The sequence below is a fragment of the Dermacentor silvarum genome, chromosome 11 (assembly GCF_013339745.2).
Source record: "Dermacentor silvarum isolate Dsil-2018 chromosome 11, BIME_Dsil_1.4, whole genome shotgun sequence".
Classification (NCBI taxonomy): Eukaryota; Metazoa; Arthropoda; class Arachnida; order Ixodida; family Ixodidae; genus Dermacentor; species Dermacentor silvarum.
Genome location: NC_051164.1, coordinates 108,480,278 through 108,499,135, shown reverse-complemented (window position 1 = coordinate 108,499,135; position 18,858 = coordinate 108,480,278). Strand labels below are relative to the sequence as shown.

The window sequence follows — 18,858 nt, the reverse complement described above, 5'->3', positions numbered from 1 at the left end:
GCGCGCGAGTGAAAGGTATACAGCCCTTGCGGACCTCGGGCAAATTCAGAGGAAACAGTTCTCGTAAGGTTCGAAGAGTACCTAACGTTGGCTTCCACCGAAGTGAGATAGAAGTTCCTTCAGACTTTTGCAGGCCTTGCAAATCCTCGGGCACCAGCGAAGCAAGGTACTAGAGTTCATCCAGATTTCAAACAGTTCAGACGAATGAACGGACGACACAGACTGCGGCTACAGTTCTTTCGAAACCCGCGCAGTAGCGTATTTTTTGCTTTCCAATCGCCTAAAACAACCACCGGACACACAACACAAGCAGGCAAAACCGGGCAGACACAGACAGGGCCGATAAGAAACACTCAATGCCAGCTGAATCCGAGCGTGACTGATGCGGAGGGGGTTGTCGCTCGTCGTTCACGCCGCGACCGCAGGAACGGAAGTGCAAAACGTATAGACGCAAGGGCCGCCGCGCGAAACACTACCGCGAGCGAGCCCAGCCCAGCCGGCCGGTCTCGACTCTTGACACGAAATGAAACGTAAAACCCGAGCTGCCCGAGGCGCGCCGGGCCGGGCCGGCCAGGATCCCAGGGGCTCTCTCGCTCTCTTTTTTTTTTTTTACGCTTCCTTTCTTCCTCGCTCACCCGTTGCCGTCACAGAGCGCCCGTGGCCTGTTGCTTTCCGCCGCCAAAGCGGCGCGGACGAAGCCAGAAGGGCCTTTCTCAACCCTTTCCCTGCCGCCTTCCATCGGCGGTGAGGTTTCGCACGAGCGGAGAGAGAGCTGGCGAGTTGCCTTCGACCGAAGCGGGCAGGCAGTGATGCCAGGGCTAGGTACTTATCCCTAGGCCTAGATATTTTTCAGCGGTTCCAGAATTTACTTAGAACATAAGCAGTTTTGACGTCAGGAACATGCTGTTCGACGCTACAGGTTTCCTGCAAACGTATGCGCAATACATAAGTGAGACAATTTTGCTTTTTGCTGCATTAGCCTTGTAAGTGCGCGCGCGCACACACACACACACACACACACACACACACACACACACACACACACACACACACACACACACACACACACACACACACACACACACACACACACACACACACACACACACACACACACACACACAATATACATATATATATATATATATATATATATATATATATATTGCTTGGTATTAACAGCATTACTTTAGTTCTGTCCAGCTACGTGGCATTTGCGCATTTTTAAGCTTCGTGCGTGATAGCATGGACATACTATAAATACCGGGTGTTCAAAATTAAGCTTTAAGGAATTTTTCAAAATCGCCTGTGGCAGGTAGCATAATTCTTATTGTAGAGCTGGGTTATTCGAAGAGGAGGACATTAGTAGCACGAGAAACCATAGCATATATTCAACTAATTAACAAAAATGACTAATGAGCTTCTTAGTTAATTACATTACGACACATATTGCAATTTACGAATTGTAGCCGGTGAGTTTGTCAGGCGTATCCACTTGGAATGAATTTCCAGGATGACACCACTTTCGAGATATTGTTTCCCAAAGTGTGAGACGAAATACATGGGCGTTCCAGTTGCTTTTGTGCTTCCATGTAAAAAACAGCATTTTGGTAAAAAAGTAAGTGTAACAACAGTGCACTTTTACGACGAGTTTGATGGTACATATCCCCCAAACTGGTGTCATCCTGGAAATTCCTTCCATGTGGATACGCCTGACAAGCTCACCGGCTACAATTCGTAAATTGCAATTGAATATGTGTCGTAAAGTAATTAACTAAGAAGTTCGCTAGTCAATTTTTGTTAATTAGTTGAATATGTGCTTCGATTTCTCGTGCTACTAATGTCCGCCTCATCTAATAACCCAGCTCAAGGATAAGAATTATGCTACCTGCCACAGGCGATATTTAAAAATTCCGTAAAGCTCAATTTTGAACAGCCGGTATACGATATACCACCATAAGTTACCCCTCGCTCCCCGAGGAGGCAGGACGTGTGTCGACTGAGCTCCTGAACAACCCTTTGCAATGTGGGGAACGCGGTTCAAATCATGGATCCGGGACCTCAAAGAGATGCGACGTAATGCTGACGCATGTATCTCGCATTTACCGCTGAATGCACACTGACTTTCTCTTTTTTTTTTTTTCGAAACTTGTCTTATTATAGGTCCACAAGCAAAGAAAGAGCGAGACAAAGGGAACAAAAAGAGAAAAAGAAAAGCGGCAAGCACGGTGCGACAGTTTCATAATCTTCGACGTTGTGATGATTGAACGACACTAAGTGGCGCCTGTCAGTGCCAAATGATTACTAGATATTTAGGAGAGCGGCGATCTGGCTCCTCTTAAAATTCTTCCCTGATACTCGTTCCTAAAGTGCGAACGGTGAAGCCTTGCGGGTCGACTTGGGAATGAATTGCGCGCATCCTGTAGCGGATCGTTTCAAATCCATCCTCGTCATTCGTGTTCCGTCAGTGTGTTATCCATGTATTGCGAAGGACTTCAGACCCTAGCACAATTGATGAGCGGCGTTCCAGGGGAGCAATTCCCGATAATTTTTTGCGAGGCTAAGTCCACCTGCAGCGAGCAACATTCCTACTATACTGCCTATCAAGCCAACAGGGCTACTCCTAATACCGGATATATGTACTGCGTACACGTCCAATGTACAGTGCTTATAATCGTCTTTGAATGTTAAGTACTGTAGAGCATGATGACACAGCGCGTACATCGTCTCACAGAAAACCCGACAAATCCGGCTAAACTCTTTGTACTTCCTAAATTCGAAGTACGACTTCAGGGGCGTGGCCCGAAGTACAACTCTTTACCAGAGGTCGACAACACTAACAAACACACCCGCCACCACCGTCGTTTCCAGCTTTTCTGTGGCCGAGAACCACGCAAGAGCGCAGAGTTTGCTGGCGAGCTGCCTCTCGTTCGAGAAAACCACGGTGGATAGGTGCGTAGCGGCGAAAGCAGCCCGGCGGGCAACGGCGCCTGCGTGAATACTTATAGGAGAAAAAAAAAAAAAAAAAAAACCTGCGAGCGGGATGTATTTACTGCTTGAAACGCCGGAGGCGGCGCGGACTGTTGCTGCAATGTACAGAGCGAAGCGGCAGGAAAATAAATGACTGCCAAGAAAGACGAAGGGCCGAGATGGAATGATAAATGAAAGCAGAACAAAAAGACGTGGACGGCAGCATAGGCGAAATGTGTTAAAACATTGTGTACGTGCGCGTCCGTTATTTACGTGCGTGCCTGTAGGCGTGCTATGCACGCAGAGAAGTGCTATAGCTAAATTCCCTGCCACGAACACCTCAACTTGAGATGTGCACGGTTCGCATTTACAACTTGGACGGATAGCCCGGCCCGACGATGGACCCGAGGAGTCACCCATTGCTTCTAATGTGTTGTACTTCAAGAGAGGCATGTCGATCGTATCGGGCAGGCGACATCGAGAGATGGGATGTAGTAGACTACGCCGCACGCCAGTGTGTGCTGCGGGCGTGGTGCTCACCTTACACCTGATAGAGAGCCCACTGCCCAAACGGCGTCGTCCGCTATATCATGCTGCTTAGCGGCGCCAGCCCGATGCCGTCGACCTGCCTCCTGCGCTAGCTGTCGCTTCTATTTCTGTATTGAAACTTGACCAACCCGCATAAGCGGCACCGGGCAAATGCCGAGCCAGCGGCAAAAAAAATGAAGCCCGCGGCGTCAGATCAGGCGCCAGCCCGCCTAAACAATGCTCGAACACCGTCCCCACCGATCATCGGCTCAGAAGGCAGTGAAGGCACTTCTGTGCATTCTGAGAACGACTGGTTTGTGCGAGCGCCTTTGACTACCTATAGGGCCTGTCAGTGCACGCGCTCACATTCACCGCAATCTCTCTCTCCCTACTTTCTATTCCCCTTCCCCTTGAGTGGGGTAGCCAACCGACTCTTCACTGGTTAACATCTCTGCCTTCTTTTTTGTCTCCCTCGCTCACTCACTGCCCCAGCCTAGCCCGTGGGCCGAGCGGGACACAGGCCTCCGGGCAGGCCCGAGTCCGTGCACACCTCTAATCAGAACGTATCTCCAATTTCTCACTTCACAGTGGAAAGCTTCTCCGATTGCTTGCGACTTTGATCAGGGCGTCCGCTCGGTTCCTAACCATCCTATAACCACGAATAAGTAAACGGTGATGCTCCTGATGCACCTCCCGAATGGGTTATGTTGGCAGCGTATTAGTCAAGGTTAGGAAATAAATAAATAAATAGAGAAAGCACTGGCTGAGATACTGCAGCCCTCTAGCGACAAGACATGTGTCCGCATTAATCTAGCGCGCGCTGTGCGGGGATAAGTTATCGCCGGGCGCGTTAAAGGGTGTTGCGCGGTTATACATAACCAACTTATGGCGCGAGCGGTACACGCCTTGAGACAAACCGCAGGGCCAAAGCCTCCGTCAGTGGCCTGTTCTTTATCGGTGTCCGTTCGCGCTAGTGTCTTATACGTATAACCAGCATCGCTGACAACACCGGTTCTCTTACACATTGGCTTCACTGCGTAAAAACGGGCACCAAGAAGTATTGCGCCGACCCTTCTCGTAATTTTGTTTTAACCTTCGTGTTTAGTTAACCACTGCAGCAGTTGTTGGGAGTGCTTATCGCGTCCCTCACCACTGTGCCCATTTATTTTAAGCCGGCACCAAGTCTTCTTTTGTTTCTTTTCTTGCAGTTTTGCTCGCACATGCATTTAAGTTACGTCGCGTTACGTTTACAACATGAACATCAAAATTATGATCAGCAATGAAACTAATACAAAAAATTGCCGCGTATCTGCGTGCTTCGCTGCAAATGTCGTCGAAAGACGATAGTCTTCTGCCGGCCGTACTACATGAGTGCTGGTCTGATCCGCGGCCACCCGTGATGCTGCTCTCGTACCATTTCCGTCCTGGCATGATAAATGCAATGGAGGTTTGTTTGAACAGATTTAATTTTACCGCATTATTTCATCAAGCGGCCATTTATGTTTTGCCCTGCTTCAGACAGCGCTTCCTTTATGTTGAATCGGCCGCATCTGGCTGGCATTGATAAAATTGAGGAGGCGCTGCGGGAGACATGGACGCCATCTGGCAATACATCGGGAAACATGAGCTTGTGCAGAGGGTTTCCTTCCTCCCTGGCAGAGGGCGCTCGTCGGCGCGCAGTCGGGGAACGTCGTTCGTCGGCGCGCATAGCATGGCATTTTCAGCGCAGCTTAAGAAACTAGGGTCTTTAGAGTTACGTATCTATGTATTTTCTATTAAAGGAACGCACCTCCTAATACTTACCTAGTGATGTTGCGCCTCAGATATGCGTAATATTTACTTTGTGATCGATAACGTTTACAAGTATGAACAGCCGTACCAGTTTAAGTAGTGTGGGCGGTAAGCAAGTGGTCCATACTTTGGCCGGGTGGCTGAATCGGGTGACAGACAGACAAACAGACAGACAGAGACAGACAGACCAAATTTTCAGCGTTTAAGTTCCCCAAGAAAGACTATCGTCTTTAATAGTTTATTAATATTCGTTGTTACGCTCGCTTGGTAGACGCATGGAAGAACCATTGCATTACTAGGCGCTTCGTCCGTGGTAGTCATGCCGTCGTCGTGGTTCTAGCATCGTCACTGCGTTAGCTATTGATTGGCTATCAATTGGCTATCGCAAGTTATTTATTGGTCATGTATTTGGGCTAGGCTAAGCACTACCAAGTCATGCCCAGCATATTCCGGAATTTATAGATTATTGATCGATTATCAATTAGCTATTGATTGGCTATCGATTACTGACTAAGCTTACGTAGTCTCAACCATGATTAGCTAGACTTAGTCAGGTTCAGCTTCGTTCACAGGGGTATGTATGTGCCATTGCACTAGGACCCTTTCTGCACTACCGCCAAGATCGGCCCACATTTTCTGTCAACGCACCACGGACTTACGGCCGGCTTAAACAGCTCCGCTGTTAAAACACAAAACGAAGATATTGAATTAATGATGAGCGTATTCAGGGAAGCGTCAAAATAAGGCAGTCGTCGTCTTCGTCTTTTGGCCGGATAACGTTCCCTCGGAGTGACACAGTTGGGGATTTCCTTGAGTGGTCTACTCTGCACGTGTACGACCCAGCAGCAACTCTAGTACCACCAGCACTGGCATCTTGACTTTTGACGAGAACTGTGCGTCCTGTTCTAAACGTATCCGCACGAGCGAACGCCACTTTCACAACGCGAAGCGAAATCGGGGCATCGGCCTCCATCGCGACAAGATGCAAGCCAAGCGGAAGAACTTGGCACGCATCGACGCACACAGCAATGTCGCAATGAAAAAAAAAAGTAAGATTTCGCAAAGGATACAACGACAGTGTATATGCAAAGACACGACATTTGGTCGCGCATCAGAGACTCCGACATAACTTGCGCCTGTAGCAGACGCTCACAGAGACGCAGCTGCTCCGCAAGCACCGACTCTGGCAGAGAAACAAGCCTGTATGACTTTACGACTTGCTTATTCAGAAACAGCAACACAAACAGCATTCTGCAGGATTTTGCATCGCGCGCCAAAACCTCGATGTAGAAACAGTAAACGGAATCATGGCGCAAAAAGAACGAAGCAGGGGCAGTCTGCATGCTTGGTGGTGATGATACACAAGGAGGTTTAAATTTTTTTTATTAAGCCTCATTGGTGCTACAGATGGCACAAGCGTGACACTCAGGGCCAATAATAGCTTGACCAATTACACTGTTCTGAACACGAAATCCGCTACCACCCTTGAGCTTGCAGTCACGTAAAAACGTGATAGTCGAACGCGAGACCTTATTTGGAACTTATCACACTTCTTGAAACACTACATCTTGTATGCACGCATGAGGAATAGCCGTAAAAATGCTTATAGAGAACGAAAACAAGGTCCGTGCTAAATTTTCTCAGTCTCGCAATGTCTCACCAACTACTTACTGTTCAGGGCTAGTCATGAACAAAGACAAGTTTCGTATTATGTCACCTATGCTGCACTTCTTTGTGAGGTTCGATTGATCAATCAATCAATCAATCAATCAATCAATCAATCAATCAATCAATCAAAGGATTTCATTTCCAACATAATAGTTGGGGGTCACCCCAGGCGAAAAGCGGCAAAATGCAGCTTGAAGATGTCTGCGGGGCCCGTACAACAAGGCAGCATACACAAAAATGCATAGATAACATGCACAATATACAGAATACATAACGAACAAATATGTTTAAGCTAATATAGAAAAGTTAGTGACATAAAATGCTGATACACATAACCAATACATACATTTAATGAAAAGTTCCTGTTTTTGACGAGTTGTTCGCATTTATTATAGTCCAAATGAGTTGCTTCTTAATTAAGCTTCTGGGTGTTGGAAGCTCCTTCGATACTGTCCTTGCACCTGCTTTTCAGGCTGCCGTCAAAATACAAACTCAATCGCCATGGCGTTCATGGCAGTATAGCTCTGGTATCTTATTAAGTGCCAAAAGCGTCTCCGTCGTCGTACTTTAACGTTCCTTTCATGTACTGTCTTGTGATTTCGATTATTTCTCGAATGTAGTTGTCTCGAGCTCTTCTCCTTCTGTGACCCTTGAAACATTTATATAAGCATCCTGATTTCACCCTCCGCGACGGTTTAGCGGTTATGACGTTGCGCTGCTAAGTACGAGGTCGCGGCATCAAATCCCGGCCGCGGAAGTCGCATTTCGACTGGAGGCTAAGTGCAAGAACGCCCGCGTACTATTAATTGGGCGCATGTTAAAGAACCACAGGTGGCCAAAATTATTCCGAAGTTCCCCACAACGGCGTGTTTCATAATCAGATCTTGGATATGGCTCATAAAATCCAAGAATTTAATTAATTTTTAATTCTAATTTGACGCTTGACGCTCCTTCGTGTCGGGAAGTAAACATCACGGTTCCTTTAGTACGTGGAGATTTAGTACGTGGACAGGTTTGGTCACGTAAAGCGCGAGTTGTTCTAAAAGTACTAGTATGCGCGTTTTTCTCCCCCTCTTTTTCTTCTCTCACTTTTTTTTTGCTGGATCGGGGCTGTATGAAATACGTAGTAATAGTCTGCACTTAGCACTGGAAATTGCTTTGAAGCTTTTCTCAAGTAAGAGTTTTGATGACGTTGCAAAAGAGCAGCTGGTACTCACGTTTACTAAAGCCCATCATACTATCGCCGATCGCAGACAGAACACTGATAAACGAAAACACTGCACACATGCACACCGGTGAACAACAATCTGGCCCAGCAGTGAAACAATGCTTCTGAGTGTCGTTTCTTCTACCACTGCTCTGCATTTCATGTAGTGCGTCAAACATGAAAGCATGACCGTAAGCCAAATAGCCTAGCCCCGTACATTTCTACCTTACGATGACACAGCAAGATTCTCCAATGCTTGTGTGTTGCAAGCTTACCTACCATGGTTGAATAGAAAATGCACGCCTTCTCCGGAGGCAAGAGCGTCACACTGCGAACAACCTCGCCTCGCTGTAGCGTCGCTCTAGCTGGTAAATACATTGACTGGCATCACGCACACACGGTGAGATCAAAAGGAACCAAGGATAAATATACGAGCAGGAGCATACCGTTCCCGGAACGAACCATGCGTCCCTAATAGGCGCAGCGGTGCGTTAAACTTGCCTGCCGCGATGCTTCGGGTAAAAGAAAAGAAAAGGAAAAAAAAAAAAAAAAAAAGACCATGACCTTGCAGTCGGTCTCGACACTGGCGCGACGACCGATCGGTAAAGGACCGGATGTTTGGCGCTGGCGTGCGTACTGGAGCAAACATGGCCGCCCGTAGACTGAATCGCGTTCGATTACGGCCCGTCGGCGCCGCCGCTCTGTTTATAGACATCCGTGCCGGGCAGGCGTAGCCGGTAGTGCGTGGCGACTGCAAATGTGCGGCGAACGGGCCGGGAATACGTTGGCATTCCTCTCCGCCCCCGTCCGCTGTCTCGTTAAGTGAGCCTAAACGAGACAAAAGGCGCACTACCCTTCACAATTTAATTTAGTAAGCCTGTAGTTTGTCGATAGACATATAGTAGACTATTTGACTTCGTCACAGACAGCCTATTGGTTATAGAAATAAAATCCCCCGCCGAAGCCTAAAAGCCTATATAAATGCAAAGATTAGGCAGTCTAAAAAACAATGGTCGCTAGCATGTCTATTATATTCTTTTGTATATTGCGGCCTTATACTTTGAGTTGGTTGTTTGCAAAAAGTTAACGCTATAGTTGACAATTATAATATTGACCTGACAGACAAACGTTCACGTCTTTTCGTAGTCAGTTTAAGCAAATTTTCTGTGAGGGATACGGAGAACTCTAAGTCAAACAATACTCATTATGCGTACTGAACACACTCCATATTTGTTAGGCAGAAAACAAGAATTGGTTTGTTAGAGGAGAAAATGATGACCGCGCCTCCACTACACTTGGTTTTCTTTCTTTCGCCGCTAATAAAGATAATTTGACGCAGATCAAACACCAACGCTCATCACTCACTAAATTATCAGTCCTCAATGCTGATGATTTGATGCTCTTCGAGTCTACACAGAAAAGAGCCGAGTTATCCAAAAAGAAACGAATGTCGACGACTGTCACGTTTAAATGTAGTTCCGCATTACGCCTGCACGCTTTGCAAACAGTTCTGCTCACAAACGAACCGCGCTGTCGATGGGCGCAGACGTTTGTAGACATCCTGGGCAAAAGACGGATGCTAAGTGATTCGAAGAGCGATAGGAGCTACGGGTGGCGAACGCCCGGTGACGCCTGTTCCACTCTCCTCTCGATTCGATCAGCCCCCGACTGCCGCTCTCGTTCTACATACTGCACGTAACTACAGGAGCCCAAGGCACGTCACACAGAGTGATGGGGCTGGTAGACACGGCGCGCTCGTGTGTAAGGCCGCAAAAAGCCCGACGACTGCGTGCCTCGCATGTTCGGATGTATAACAGTGCGCGCAATTCGCTGTCGGCGTGATTAACCTTGACGTGGAGAAGCGGTGCGTAGGCGCTCCGCGAGTTGTGTTGTTGTCCCACGCTCGCATTGAACGCCCAGGAATGCTGGAACGAGTTGTTGAGTGCGAGCAAGAGCCGCACAGCGGGTTAGGTGCGTTGACCGAGCGCCACGCGCTCGGTCGGGGGGTGGCGGCCAACCTGGGGGTCATTCTCACGCAGCCAGATCGCGTCTGAGAAAGGTGGACAATGAGCAACGCATACGGAACGCGAAGCTCTCGATGGCAATGCGCGCTCCCATCAGCGTGAGCTGTCTATAAGATAAATAACACGGAAGCCTGGTGCTATAAGGCGAGCCGGTTAGCGCTTGGAGGCTATATGTATAGAGACGGACTGATGTTAAATTATTTAAGAGACGTTACGTATGTGGTTTCTCACGTTGCTTCTATAGTTCATAGGATATATACGGTACAGCATGCCGGCGCTCTCAAGCATGGGACTTAGTTGTGTGCGCACGCTGGAGAGCATTCAAGCTCAATCATTGCGCACATGTTGGGCCTCCCACGATGCACGTCAACCAATGGAACTATAGCGGAAGCTCGTGCTTGTCCGATTGCTGTATACTTGATCTGCGAGCCTCTTCGACCGTACCTCCGCGTGTTGACCCGACACAAACACCATCCTTTGTCATCGCTCCCTGCCACACAGCCAGATTGCAGCTTTTCAAGGATTCTATCGCGTCATCAGAATATTCTACCGTCAATCTTTTCTCCCGACTGTATTTCGATAATACCCCCGCGGGTTCTGCCTAAACCGTTTGTTGCTCCGCAGGAGGAGGAATAAACATTTATTGTGGAACCAGCACTTTAAGATCGCCGGGCCTAAGCCTCCCATGAGGGGACGTCGAGGGCTTGCCTCGCCGCCGCCTCACGGGCGTGCTGGGTCGCCCAGGTTTGGTCGTCGAGGGCGGAGCTTCGCAGAGCCTCACGCAACCTCGACGAGAGGGTCGTGGTGTTAATGTGTGTGTACTGCAGATTCCCTTAATTACAAAAAAGACGTCCATTGCATCCATTGGCCTCAAGCAGCTTACTCTGGGTCACCTTTATGCAGAGTACGGTGATACCGTACACGTGTATACGGATGCCTCTGTCACACCATAAGCCTCCACTGCAGCCTTCGTCATTCCACGTATGATCGTCGCACGGCAGTTTAAACTAGACCATAGGACAACATCAACTGCCGCAGAACTTGCTGCTATCCGGGAGGCACTTCGATTTCTCTCCAAAGAGCCTCCTCGCGCATGGACGATATTCTGCGAATCGAAATCAGCTCTTCAAAGCATTGACTGTGTTCTCAGGCAGGGCCCGTATTATTCAATGGCTATAGAAATCGCAGAGCTTCTCGACCATGCAAATAGAAATGGGCATATTATCACCTTTCAATGGATACCTTCAGACTGTGGTGTGATAGGGAACGAACAGGCAGACGCTGAAGCGAAAGCTGCTTTAAATAATGCGACTGAAGTACGCATTCCATTCTCACGGACAGACACAAATGCCCTACTTGGTTGCGTAATACGCAATTGTACGGTGGAGCACTGGACCCACCCAGATCGTCAACACAAGCGAGTGCATAAATGGGGCCCAGAAATTAAATACCGCATTCCTCACAAGCTCAAAAGAAGCCAAACAAGCATGGTGCATCGGATTCGCCTTGGTGTCGCATTCACGAATCGTTTTAGACATATGATTGGTTGCAGTGGCATTAGCCCCCAATTGTGAATACTGCCAGGTAGCAGCGAAACACTTGATCATATATTTTGCGTTTGTCCCGCGTACGCGCAAGAACGACAGAAACTGGTCTGTTCAATTGCAAAAGTCGATAAGAGGCCCCTATCAGACGAGTTTCTATTAGGTCCTTAGCCCAATGGAAACAGCGCAGCCCTGATAACCAGTACCGCTTTAGTCTTTCTACAAGCTACTGGGCTGGACGCACGGCTTTAGAGATGACACAACGTTGTAAACTTGTATATACACACCTCCTCCTCTTATCATCATCATCATCATCATTCATTAACCCTTTTCCTCCCCATCCCTTTTCCCCAGTGTAGAGTAGCAGGCCAGAGCAAGTTACAGCTCAGGCCGACCTCTCTGCCTTTCTGTAAATAAATTTCTCTCTCTCTCTCTTATAGTGCGAATCAAATGACGAAGGTTCCGTAAACACGGCTAAGTCATTTAGAAAAATTCGCAAGAAAACCATTAGTTCGTTTTTTTTTAGTTATTCCGCGCTGTTTGTCAAATTAGGAACCCGCAGCCGACTTCTGGAAGGTTCCAGCATTCTAAAGGCTTCGCGCTTCGTTTCTACAAACGTAGCATGCATATGGTGAAGGGCTTACGGAAGCTTAAGTCCAGCAACATTTCGTGCTTTGTTATAGCCAAACACACAAAAAATGTTCGTGTATCTGAACGATGGACACTAATCCGGAGCTGTTTTTTAATCCTTAATAATTATTTCGCAATACTCCCTGCCTCCACGAATAAATGACATATAGCACAGTTACACAAGCGCTCCTACATATATATTTTACCGAAGCAATAAGTTTTATGTCTTTTCCAGTGCTTAGCAGCCGGTATAGTTCATTTTTGCGCAACGAAGCCGACAGTTTTGATGGGTAGCCGTTTGATCGGCCACCGTATGACGCCAACGGCGCATGAATAACGGAACCCTTCTGCGTTGGCATAAAACTAAATAAGCAGCGACAAGCGAGCCAGCGGAGGAGCCCGGCATTCCGGGACGCGGAATCGACACCGCCTTCACGTCGCAACTTCGTTCGGTGGAACGCGCGCTGTCGCAAGCAGCGAAGAAGGCGCGCGCAGTCTCGAATGGCCCGCACAGATATACGCGCAGGTTGCGCGCCTCGTCTGCATATACGCTGCAGGCCTGCGACATGTTGCACCCCTAAACAGCTCGAGCTCAACCCCGCTTCCTTTGCCCAGAGGGTGTTCTGGCATTCGTCAAGAGCTGGCGGCTGCCTTCCAGAGGGCGTCACAGGACCCCGGGATGATGGTCATGGTGTTCCCGTTATGGGAGCACGAGAAAACAAACCGCTGCCACTCCGTCGTGCCATTTCCCGCACTTTTTTTTTATTGAACGTGATGCTAATATCTGGTGCATTCCTCGTTTAAACAAGACCAAATATGGGCAGTTCTTCGAACGATGTTCACGCTAAGCACACGCGAAGGGGTATAAGACAGCGACAATGTAATAAATTAAGGGGAACGGCAGATTGGGCGAGTTGGTGGCTTTCCACTGGGCTTCACAAGTGAAGGTTTTGACGCATAAAAGAGGCAAATGAACTGAAGAAGAAAGGCAGATTGGGCGAGTTGGTGGTTTTCCAGGCATTTGTAAGTCAACACTGTGTGTGTCCACTCTCTGTTCTGCGACCTGTGTCGGTATAGTGCTGTTTTTAAATAACATGTAAATTAAGGGGCTTAACGACCCGAGATTGTACCTGAGGTTATGACCCGACCCGAGGTTATGAGATAGATGCCCTAATGGAGCGTTTATACGGATAAATTTTGAACATCTGGCGTTCTTTAACGTGCACCCAGAGAACATTGCACCCCCCGTGAATGCAGCCACAGCGGCAGGGAATCGAAGCCGCGACCTCGTGATCAGCAGCGCATCGGCATAGCCATTGAGCCACCGCGGCGGGTTGACAGTGTATGCGCGCATAGGTAGTACTACCCGGTTTGCAGTTCAGATAGTGTGTAGGAGTTGCAAGACATTAGCGGTATAGAAGGGATTGCTCTGTGACAGCTGAAGCCTTGCAAACCCTGCCTAATTTGTGCGATATATTCCGGGCTTGGAAACTCAGGTCGCATAAGCGCACGGTTCAATTCGATGTTAGTGCTGTAATTTCAACAATGACTATGTATATAGATCAGCACATTATTACGAACCCAGGACAGCTGCGTTGCTCCTAAAACCTCATAAACCTCTTGCGAGCTATTAACGCTGCGCTTAGAATTGGAAGCTCGGCTCATTAAATGTGGGACACATATATGTGGCTATATAGAGTTGATGTTCTTCGCTCAGACTGCTGTGTCATGGCAAGGAAAAAGGGTATCCTCTCGACGCCTTCACTACACTTTCCCTTTTGCACATACAATCTTACTGTCGGCCGCCCCGGCGCCTTCTCCGTATACCGGTCTTCTTGAACACAAGTACCATTCGCTGTTATAGGAGCTGAACACTCTCGCCACAATCTCCATCTTCTTGAGCTTTGAACTTCGCAGTCGCGTCCATTTCTAGGCTTGAATTCCCCATGGTTAAAATCTCAGTTTAAATCATGCAGGACGCTCTCTTCTGATAAACACTATATCTTCTCGCATCGTTCATCTTGAAACGTACTGATTGTGTCCAAGTTCAAACAGCCAAAGGCAATAATACATGGCCTTGGTTAAAAGCCGATAAGCTCTAGCTGAACAGCATACGAGGAACGCACATTTACTGTCTTCTGCTAAGTACCCCATGTATGTTGCTAGTAACTCTCTCCACCTAAAACAAAAAGAAGCAAAAAGAAAGCATGCTAGTAAAGAGATTGGTGTCGAAACAACTAAGCGACAAAACTCCGCAGATTTAAAGCGTGGTAAGGTTGGGTATTACAGATCCTAATTTCCTGATACTCCGGCCCCCACTTTCGCTTACTCATCGCCGCTCACGCAGCCAACCGTGGACACACGCGTCAGTGAAATTTGCGCACGCTGACACCCGCCACCCTCTTCCATGCCAACGCGCCACGCGCGTCAAGTTTCGAAGCCCTCCCCGCGACTTCCGAGGGAGGCGCGCTGAACCACACCGAGAATCGCTGCGTTCGCCTGCCGTGCCCTTCACTCAGGCGAAGAGTCGTTCGACTCAGCGCCGCTCGCATTCTTCGCGTAACCCAATCGACGCAGCAGCGCGCGGTGCACATATGCACAAAGCGACCCCGTTTATCACGTCGTGACACGCGCGCTGCGCGCTCGTGATCTTCGCAACCGGCTGAGATCTCGCATTGCCTCGCATCGCTTGCCACACGCGCCGGGTGGGCCGGCCGCGCATCCCTCCTTCAAATGTCAGAGCCTGAAAAATCCAGGCCAGGGTCGCGCCACCGCGCCGGCGAGACTATTGAGCCTCGGTCTTTCGCTCGGCGACAATCTCCAGCAGCGAGCGTCGCCACGATGTCACGAACCGCTCTCGGGTGACACGGGCCGACTCCTCCCCTGAGAGACGGAAGCCGCCACCCGTGCAACGTAAACAATGGCTTTCGGAGAACAACGAAACCCTTGTTCGAAGCGAAGCTACCGGTGTCTAAAAGAAGGCCTGCAAACTGAACGAACGGGATGCCTATTCCACAAGCCTTGTCGGGTGGGCTCTTAAGCTCGGAGAACTGCCTTCGGCGATGTAAACCAAGTCAGCGTTGATGACGCTATTGATAAACGCATCTGAGTGCTCAAACATTTGATTTCATTTGGTTCATCATAGGGCTGCGCTTGATTCTGAAACGACGGTTTTTGTGCATCGTTGGCGTATAAGCTCAAGTACTCGGGGCTGACACAATACTTGAAACGAGTCTGGTGCATATGCTGGCAAGTGCAAAATGGCTCAAGGAGGATCTGGGTCATCAGCGTCCATCAGTAAGATTAGTTGGATATCCTAGAGTGTCACAAACAGGCAATTAGCACGAAGCCTATATGCTTGTTCATGATTCATGTTTGTGTGAACGGCTTTTTTCCCAAGTGCGCTGCTTCAACAAAACTACGGATCATCAACTATCTCGTCAGTATAACTATTAGGTAAGAAGAAAAGGGTGGACCGAGGGGCTCGATTTGTGTTAGTTACAAGATGGAGGCGACAGACAAGGAAGCTAAGGAAGGCCTAGGGGAAACAAACAGTTCTTTCAATTGAAATGTAGAAATGATACGCAATGAAAAGGTAGATGAAACGTCAACTTGCCGTTTGGTGCGAGTCGAACCCACCACCTCCGCATTACGAGCGCGATGCTCTAGAAATTGAGCTACGGCGACAGCTGTCTCCCCATCCACATTATTGTGTATTTGTGCACAAGATCTAACCTTGAGTGTGTTAGCCAGCGCGAATCACGGCCGTTGCGGAGAATTTGGAATATCCTTTCAGCCTTAATTCTACATTTCAATTAAAAGACCAGCCATAATTTCCTCTATGCTTTCCTTATTTTCATTATCAGTATGGCTTCATGTGGTTGTTGGGAATAGGCAAGCCCTTCTTGGCCCGGAAGGGCACCGTCAGATAGACCGCCCAGTATGAGCGATGACTTTGGAGAAGAATAGCAAGCTTTGTTCAGAGCAAGCTACCAGGTCTTCAAGGACTGCGCCTAGGGCAAGTGGAACGGCAATAGCTCAAGGGTTCACAGCAGCAGCAGCAGCGCATTCTTTCGGCGTGAATGCGTAGTCCTGTTTGAGAACCAGCGAGCATGGTTGGTGATGAATACTGCACGACGAGATGACGTCATAAAATAGTCACGCAATCGTTAAACCGTTTTCTCTATACATAGGCAGAAAGTTGATGTAAAATGGCGAGACAGTGCCGTTCTAGAGCGCAAATTCCGTACAGTGATCGTGCGTGGCCGCCTCTGGCGGATGCTTTCGTGAGAAGGCTGGTCGCAAGGTTGTTAAAAACACAGATCGAAGACATGTTTTTGAACAAGGTGCTATCGATGTCGCTAAATAGGTACATTTAAATTTTATTGCTGTTGAACTGTTTAGACCGGAAGTATGCCGAGCCCTACATTAACAAAAACAAGGAGTGGACGATCCATAACATCATAAACTCAACGAACATTGAATTCACAGAGAAGCCGAGAATCATGACTAAGATAATATTTAACGAATATACCTCGAGCAGCCTCACATTGTTTTGATAATCGGTTACTACGCAGACGTATGCAGCAGAAGCCATTAGACCACGTGATCGCAGAAACAAAGTTTTCTATATCCATGTTGGTTTGACCCTATTACTAAAAAAAAAAAAAAAAAAAAAAAGCGCGTCTTATCTCCCCGGATGAACGCATCTCCCGTTCTGAGGGCCCATAAACGGCCAGGACTGCCACTGGTTGCAAATGGTAAAAGGTCCTCGCTACACGTCGCAGCGGCAATCGTGCACGGTGATGCCAGAAGCAGCTTTTTGTGACAAGTCTTTTTTTTTTAAAGAATAGTATAGCCTCTTCAAAGGAATCGCATACCGTGGCCTAGGTTTCCGTGCAACACAAACGCACACAAAGGGAGGATGTAAGGCGCATGCGCCTGACGTGGAAAAACTTTTGTTCAGAGGAAATCAGTCCGCCGGTAAACAGTAGTCTGCCCACACATCGACGGTTCAGCGATCGCGAACAGCAGAACAAAAATCTAAGTATCGAAAACGCAGGAAGCAGGGACCCCGTCAAGGTTTCACTGGAGAAAGAAATGAAAAAAATAATTTAAGAAAAGCGGGTAAGAAAAAAACGATCGATTATCCGCTTTGGTATAGAGTCCCGGTAAGATTATCTTTCAGCGGTGACTAATATTTTGGCAGATTAGAGGTGTTCGCTCCAAAGAAAGGCTCGTTTACCATTGTACCCGTAAATCCCGGCCCTTATGTAGTACCCTATACGTGAAGGCATTAAAGAAATAGAAAGTGAAGTGAAAGCTCCGAAGCCAGTGTCTGTTTACTTGTTCGGAATAATAAGTGTGAATTTGTGCCTCCCTTTTTCATTCATTTTAACATGTATTTAAACTGTGAGATGTGTGGAATGCCAGCAATATCGACACAACAAAGCTCGTCGACGTGGTGGCTTTTCAGATATTTTGCAAATGCGACGAATCAATAGGTACACCCCAACTCGCCGCAACACGGCTGTGAGCAAAATTCTCTTGACGATGACACCGAGGGGACGCTGACCAGGAGAGTCACTACCAAGCACAGACCCAGTGTTTCCCCGTCTACTACACACGCAAAGACAAGCCCGCTCTGAAAACAAATCTCGCGCGAGTCAGTCAGCACTGGCAAGAAGCCTGACGAGCGCTGTACTGCAGCACCAGCCAAAGTGAGAACACCGCTCGTATAAGTAAGCGTGGCGAGGAAAAAAAAAACCACCGGGACAACCGACAAAACGACGCCGACAGTATACAAACGAGCAGGGACATCGAGAGAAAAAATAATTAAAAAAAGACCCTCGCAGATAGCGCGCCGCCAACATTGCACTACACCGCGTCTCGCCTTGTCCGTTACGTAACATGCCGACAAATAACTCCCAGCAGTGCAGCCCTCCGTGCAAACAACGGCGGTGCCAAGTCGAGCGCGACGGAGACGGTTTTTTCTGTGCCGCGCAGGAGTGGCACGCCGCGCTGCTGCTTTTCTCGTGGTATAGGCGTATATACCTGCGAGTGTACTGTGACTTCCCGCTTTTAAGGCAGATTTCGTTGCTGAGTTTGACACTGAGTGGACTTACGCATGGCATACACCGAAAAGTAACTGTGCAGTGACAAAATAAACAAAAAAAAGGTTGACAGTCGTTTCAGTATACGCTGACGAGGATGAAGGTGAAAGCTTGCGCGCTCGCGAGACGTTCATTAAATTACTTGACATTCTCATTCGAATGCATTGTTACTTCCTATTGCTTGTTTTCTCCCGCCAAAGGTCGTGGGTTCGAGTGCCTTTATTACCTCTATCTTAATTAAGATAGAGTTAATGCACCGTGTGGCGTAGTGGCACCTTAATTAACTTCGCCTTAAGTAACACCAAAGGTCGTTGGTTCGACTATCAATGGTGGCACCATCGATTGTGGCACCATCACCATCATTGAATTTTCCGGACGGTTAA

At 48.2% G+C, this 18,858-nt stretch overlaps 1 protein-coding gene across 2 annotated transcripts in view; it reads right to left on the bottom strand.

Moving 5' to 3' along the window:
* Positions 1-18,858, bottom strand: part of LOC119433463 (F-actin-monooxygenase MICAL3-like) — a 417,931-nt gene that overhangs the window by 126,277 nt on the left and 272,796 nt on the right. The window lies entirely within an intron of this gene.